The following is a 7,635-nucleotide window of genomic DNA, read 5'->3' as shown; positions in this document are numbered from 1 at the left end:
AAGGCCCACCAGCTGCAGCAGACAGGCAGAAATAATATAAAATCTACACTATACCCTTGCACTGTGCTTTTTAAACAAGGGGTCTACAACCTCAGACACTCTCCTGGCATTGTATTATAGGCAGACCTTTGTCTATGGCCAAGGAAACAGTTTCCATGGAGATGTGAGGCATTTGACAATGGTCACTGTTTTGGTGAAGAAAATTAATCCAAGCAGGAGACCAGTTTAGAGTTGTAAGATTTTTTTTTTCCTAAGCAGAAGGAGGGGAAGAAAGAATTGAGAAGTAGCATAGAAGAAAAGCATATCTGCCTTTCGGGTATTCTTTTTAACATGCTGAAGTCAGTGAAATTTGGAGAAACCACAAAGTGTGTTTCCAGTTTCAATGCTGATGGGAATTCTCAGGTGAAAGAAAAAAATAGTAAAGAGAATATGATCTTTTATAATACACTTAAATATTTAGTTCACCCCTAGGATAAGTCAGGAAAAGAAATAATGCTGAGAGTTTTTTTTTAATTCAAACACTACCAACCATTAAACTAAAAACTGATACTTTTTAACTCTGCCTGTTCCAAACTCTTCAAGAACAGAGATCTCTTCTTATTCATCTCTGTGTTTCTTTTAGTCCAACATCTGGGAAAATAATTAGAATAGTAGGTTTTTCATAAATGTTTGTTGAATGTCGTGGATACATCAAATCGTGATGATCCATAAAACAAGAAATACAATAATTTAAAAGGATTGTGAATGCTACCTACAGAATCAACTCTACCCATGTCAGAGCCCCTCTGGATTCCATTCAGACAACTCTGAAAGTGTTTTAATGCTTTTCAGGCCACCAGCGTTGAAAAGAACATTTAGAGATTTTAAGATGGTTTACAAAAATGCCTGGTGAAGAAACAGGTTTGGTATGGTAATAATGGGCGGAAGTGAAACGGAGTGAGTCAAATGCCTTTTGGACTTGTGGGATCTTGGTGTCTTTTTGGGTGGAATTAGTCACCCCTGGCCATTGGATTGAACTTCTTCCTCCTTTATTGCGCTCATAGGTTCGAAATCTTTATAGTGGGCACCAGTGAATCATATTAATCTCTATCTCTTGTGACAGATTTCCTGGGTTTAAATTAGTGCATTCCTACAGTTCTCAAGTTAAAGCCTTCAATGAAGCAAATTAAATATCAACCAAATTCACTCAGTTCCATTCCATGCTTCAGTCCAGGTCTGCCATTCTCTAATTCATAATAATTGTCTGAGATGTCGTCTTTACCCTGAGAGGTTTCAGTGGACTTTATCATTTAAAAAGCTCTCCCTATTCAAGGAAGCTCTTCACTGACCTAGGTTCATGATGCCTTGACATGTTCCCTGGACCTCAGGGAGGAGTGAGCTATGTGCCACTCAGACAGAGGGGGAAGGAGCTGGCTTCTGTCTCAATTCCAGAAGCAGCATACTCTGTCTAGCCTGCCAGAAGGATGTTCTATAATGACAAACCACATTTTCTCTTCCCTCCCTCCCTTTTTCTCCTTGGTGTAAGGTATATGCTAAATCTGTTTGCTTCTCCCCCTGTGTTGTGTCCTCTTCTCTCATCCTTTCTAGTGCCCAGTATGAGCTCATTATATCTTTTTCAGTCATTTTTTAGTCCATGCCTTGTCAACACTCCCTTTAGAACTTCCTTCCCCCCTTATTCCCTTTTTCTGTCTGCTGTAGGTACAAAGTGGTTTTCTTCCTTCCAAATCCCTACGCTGCCAACAGAATTTGCTTTAGGAATTAAGGGCACATTTACAAGATTATAAATTGGTCATTGATATATGGGCGGTCCATTTTCCCCCCTCCATTCTCACAGGCTTTTAAGCTGTTTGCATGGCCATGAGACAACAGACAGTTTTCAAAGCTATCTTGGCCTTTCTTGTTTTTTACTTCCTCTCTCTTGTGGGCATGTAAATCTTCGTTGCTATAGAGCAACTGATTGTGACCTTATGTGTTAGCAGTTCTGTTCCCTGAAAACTAAAAATAGGCCTTAATCTTCTCAACATGTGAGTATCCAAAAGGGGCTCTTTGATTAATAGCTGCCTATATGTAGTGGCATCCGTGTCCTCCTTCAAGCACACTGGGGGGTGGGGGTGGGGTGGGGAGGGGTTGCTGGCGAAGGAGAAGAGCTGCAATGTTACCATTTGTTATGGACGGCTTGTTGTCTTGTCTCCAGAGTCCAGCTCTTTCCTGACTTCTGTGCTCCATTGAGAAGGTCACTTTTGTAGGCAAACACTGTGAAAAATACACTACCAAACATAGGCTGTGTGTCTTCCTTTGATTTTGAAATGCAATTCAATTTTTTCATTTTATATGTCAGTTCTCAAAAGTTACATGAAGCTACATTTCGCTGCATAACAGAATTTTAGAGAACCTAGTTCTCAGTGGTGCTCCAGTAATTAAATAAACAAATTCCCCTCCCCTTCCCCCTACCAAAAGACCTAGGCATCGAAGTCCAAATTATAATCTTTTTTTTTCTTTTTTTTTTTTTTTAAATCACTGGTTGCCTTTGCAGGGGTGAATGAGATTCCAATTGCTAGTAGCTCTGATAGGCTCAACACCTGCGTGTGTTTGAAATCCACATTCAAGTACATATTGGGTCAAACCCTAACCAGATGTAGGTACACAGCCAAGTTATTGGATTTCTTGATGATGAATAGAAAGCAGACAATGCACCTGTCTGGTTGTGGAAAGGATTTGCATAAAAATGAAGGAAGAGTACACATGCTTATGTAAAGTGGTGATTACCAGGATCACCTATATATGTACGTAAAAAAAAAAAAAAAAAAAAAAAAAAAAAAAAAAAAAACCAACCCACACAATACAGTTTTTCTAAATGAAACCATGTGAGGTGTTATAAACACACACACACATTTGCCAACCATTAGGAAACGTGTTGCTAGTCTGGGGCTATGTTAGAACGATTTGATTTCCTGGCATATTTATCCTCTGAAGAAGTGAAACACTATACTATGCCAGTTACTTAGATGTTAGATACAAAATGCTGCTTGCCATCTGATCTTTTGTGCTTGAGGTGGATGGAGGAAATAAAGATTAGGAACAAACTCCTCACAGAGATGTGAGGTACCCAAAGAGCAAGGCTCTTTTTATTGAACACGAAATCTCCATGGCAGGTAATATGGCTGGGATTAGCTTTTATGTTGAGAATTCAGATTCCCAGCTCAAATCAACTGACTTGACGGCTTGATGAGATTTCCACTGAAAATAAGTATTTATTGTATAAAGACGAAAGAAAGGAAATGTACTCTGGTTTTGTTCTATTTTGTTTTTTAAAGCTGAACATTCCTTCATTTTTTTTCTTGCAGTCACCCTTGCGTGATCTTATCTATCTGCAACAGCCCCTTTCTTAGCCTATAGGCCACCAACCTTCAAATTTAACTCTTCACTGAAAACTTTCCTCCTTGTTTAAACTCATCAGTGTTCTAAAACATCTTTGTAGTGATACTGTGATTCTGGATAAAAGAATTAAAACCATAGACCTTATGTTTTGAACCTCGTTTTTAATGTGAAAATATATCTAAAAATTAAACCAAGTGTGGGAGATAACAAAAATTTTAAATTATCATTATACTCACGCATCATTGCCATCACCAAAAGAATATATATATATATAATATATTATATATATATATTTATATATATATAATATATATATATATATAATATATATACACAGAGAGAGAGAGAGAGAGAGAGAGAGAGTTGATGTAAGATACATGACTTACAGTTTAGAGTGTAAATAGTAGCTCCATCACAGTGATTCCAAATACTACCTAAGAACCCATCTATTCAGAAGGCATGAATTCCATGATCTCTCTTCTCTGGAATGGACCACCCCTCGCCTGATGTACTCAGAAACGTCTCAGAGCACTTTCTTGTCACCCAGGACCAGTCACATTTGTTCTTATTTTACAGGTATAGATGTCATCCTTGCAGTAGGAAACATTCTGCCCTGGCCATCAGAAAGTGTTTTCCTGGAATGTGCTGTTCCTTTTTTGCTGCCAACTCTAATGTTGAAGGTCAGAGGGTAACAGATGAAATCTAGAGAATGCAATCAACCAATTCCCACCTTCTAAGTGGTGCCGAAGTGTTTTTATTTCCTCCTGTGACTGAATAGTGTCTCTTTGTTCCTCTTCACTGCTTGATTCCCCACCTGATTGTAGAGCCACTTGGAATTGAACTTACTTGCTTCAGGGGGACTTCAGTGTTGCCGTTACCCCCATCAAAACCAGAAACTTTGGGAAAGCAGGTCAAAGGTAGACAGTTTGAAAAGTACCTCCACTGTCTCTGTTCCACACGGAGAGCACATTACCACCTTTCCTCCCTGGCTGTGTTATCTCATTGCCACTCCAGATCCATTATCTGCTCTTCTCTTCCCTGCCATGTTCTATGTCCTAAGATTCTAATATCTCTGCATCTCATACACAAGCTGCTTTGCTTTTCAGCTTCTGGTTGAGTTTGACCAATAGGAGGCATTGGTGGGAGAATGACGGTGTGGGAAAAAGGAAAGATGAGCGTATTTTTTCCTCCTCATACTCGATCTGGGAGGTAGTTTTAATATTGGCTGCATTCTTCTACATGAGATAATGGTTCCTTCTGGTGGCTCCTGTCCCATAATTATAGCTTTCAATGGTTTGAGAGAATATTGTATCCTGCCTTGGACCATTCAGAACTAAGGGTGATAATGGCTTAGCACTATTGCTAGTTTCTAGGTGCTTCCCTGTCGCTTTTTAGTTCCCCTAACCCTGCCCATATCTCTGTAAATGGTTCCTTTACTAAACACTTTTTAATTGCCTCCTTTGAATATGACATTTGTTTCCTTCAAGGGTCATGACTGATCAATGTAGAAACTTATACAGAGAATCTATCTTCTGTTATAGCAACAATTCCCATGAAAGGGCCAGTCCACTAGTATCTTTTTGTTTTCATGGGAGTTTATCTCAGGACTTGATTGGTTTTCCCTAAAATTTGATTGAGGGTTTTCTGGGCCACCCTGGAAGTTTTAAATAATTCTGAATCTCATTCAAATGATTTGGGAGAAGGAATTTGCCTCTATGCTTTACCTTTCAGCTGACCCCATTGCTTCTCACACACATTAGCCTACCCCTTCCAATAATTTTTAGGCTGTGTCAATTATTTAACAGATTAAAGATAAATAGATATCAGGGAAATGCAAATCAAAATCACAGTGAAATACCATTTCACACCTATAAGATAACTGTAATCAATAAGACAGATAATAAAAAAAATATTGGCGAGGCAGTGGAGAAATTGGAATCTTATGCACTATGGTGCGAATGTAAAGTAGTATAGTCACTTTGGAGAACAGGCTGCAGTTTCTCCAAAAGTTAAATATAGTTTTACCATATGACCCAGCAATTCCATGTCTATGTGTATATTCAAGAGAAATGAAAACCTATGCCCCCAAACTTGTACGCAACTGTTCATGTCAACATTATTTATAGTAGCCAAAAAAGTGGAAACAACCCAAATTTCCATCAACTGGTGAATGGATATATGGTACAGAATAGTATTTGTTATAAAAAGAAACAAATTATTGTTACATGCCACAGCAAGAATGAACCTTGAAAACGTTATGTTAGGTGAAAGAGGACAGTCACCAAGGCCACATTTGTATGATTCCATTTACATGAAATATGAAGAACAGGCAAATCTATAGAAACAGAAAGTAGATTAGTGGTTGTCTAGGGCTGGAAGGGAAGGGTTGGAGGTAAATGGGGAGTCATTGCTAATGGACACCATGTTGCTTTTTGCCATGAGGAAAACATTTTTAAATTAGCCATGGTGATGATTGCACAGCCCTGCAAATATACTAAAAAAAAATTGAACCACACGTTTTAAAAGAGTGGAATGTGATCTAGATCCCAATTAGATGGAATGTGACCTAGATCTAAATGATAAAAACAGGCAAATGGATGAATCGAAAAAAAAAAAAAAAATGGGCCTCGCCTGGTAATTACCTTCCTACATATACGATTGGTGAAGAGGAAGATTTATGAAAATGAAAAGGATTTATAAAAGTAAAAAAAAAAATATATGGATTTTCAAAAGAGTTATAAAAAGCTAACTTGATAAAATATATACCATCATGTAAATATAATCTATCCAAATCTTTTACTTCTTACATTGAAAAGCCTTAAACTCTTTGGATTATTTCACATTTTCTACCAAATGAAAGGGCGAAAACCAGGAAAAAATTTGAACCAAGAATGCTAAACAACTTCTGCAGAATTTCATTCTTACTCAAAATAAAACTAGTGTTTACAACACAAGAGTTTTCCAGATGGCCATGCAAATTAAAGCTCAGGAATACACTACACACCATATTATTGTTGTTTAGTATTTATTGAGCACTCACAGCATGCAAGGCGCTGAAAAAATAAACTACATCCCCAGCTATGCAAATTATAACCTAAAAAGCATATAAAATCATATTACCTACTGTCTTCAATGGATTAATAATGCATGAAATATTCCAAAGGTCAGGGCTCAATCATATTAATATTGGTGCCAGGAATATATCTTGTTCAAATTAACCTGTTTTCTTTATTCCCTCTCTTTTCCTGGATATTTTTCTTGAGTTATTTCTAATATTTTTATACCATAATACAATCCCTGATATTAAAAAATTTCATCAATAAATATTTTTGCAACACACGGCATAATATATGACAAAGATTTTCTTAGAATTCCATTTTTACTAACATTACCTTTTGCAGTGATGCTTCTAAATCTACGTCATTGACCTGGACCCTTCCTGGCAAAAGGGCTAGTTAACCAAGATAACAGTTAAAGATCTTAAGTGTAGTATTGCTAATTGAGAGAGCAGCAATTTAAAACATCTTAATACCAAGAGTCTCTTGGCTGTGTGTAGAGGCTGAAAATTATTTACTAAATTGACATACATCCCATTTTCATTTCTTAGCCCCAGGCTGACTTCGATACTGACAGGAAACTTGTAAAAGACCTGTTAGGAAGGATGAATCTTCATAGGTTTCTATAACATTTTTCATTATAACAAGGGAAGACAATTACATGCTTTTACACTCATAACACACCTAAGCTGCCATGTACTGGAATTGTCTCCACTGGTGCATATCTCTTGGAATCTGCAGTTTCCTCATGGGATAATGCTTTATTTAAATGAAGTAAATTTTAGTCTGGGCTGGTTATGCATTGGGGATAAATAGAGAAAAGAAAGTTCCAAAATTAATTAAAAGATTAGCAAAGAAGTTAAGCCTGGATGCTATAGCTTACCTCTATCTATGAGGTTATGTCTCCCTATATTTCTACATTACATTTTCAACCCCAACATCTATAAAATGCCTTGGAAAGGATAAATCCACTATTTTCTTTAAATGTTTTAGCTTACCATGAAGTGACTTTTTTTCAAGAATTGTTTTGATGTTTATTTATTCTTGAGAGAGACAGACACAGAGTGAAAGTGGGGTAGGATCAGAGAGAGAGGTAAACACAGAATCTGAAATAGGCTTCAGGCTCCGAGCTGTCAGCACACAGCCCGACGCGGGGCTCGACCGACATGGGGCTCGACCCCACGAACTGTGAGATCATGAC

General features: G+C 37.5%; 1 long non-coding RNA gene across 1 annotated transcript in view; it reads left to right on the top strand.

Moving 5' to 3' along the window:
* The first annotated feature begins 245 nt into the window (after positions 1–245).
* LOC122228385 overlaps positions 246–7,635 on the top strand; it is a 33,318-nt gene continuing 25,928 nt past the window's right edge. Inside the window, exons 1-2 of the long non-coding RNA XR_006206546.1 lie at positions 246–402; positions 3,955–4,058. This is a non-coding gene — a long non-coding RNA (uncharacterized LOC122228385). The remainder of the gene's footprint in view (positions 403–3,954; positions 4,059–7,635) is intronic.

The sequence above is a fragment of the Panthera leo genome, chromosome C1 (genome assembly GCF_018350215.1).
Source record: "Panthera leo isolate Ple1 chromosome C1, P.leo_Ple1_pat1.1, whole genome shotgun sequence".
Taxonomy (NCBI): Eukaryota; Metazoa; Chordata; class Mammalia; order Carnivora; family Felidae; genus Panthera; species Panthera leo.
This window is presented reverse-complemented; position numbering and strand designations above follow the sequence as displayed.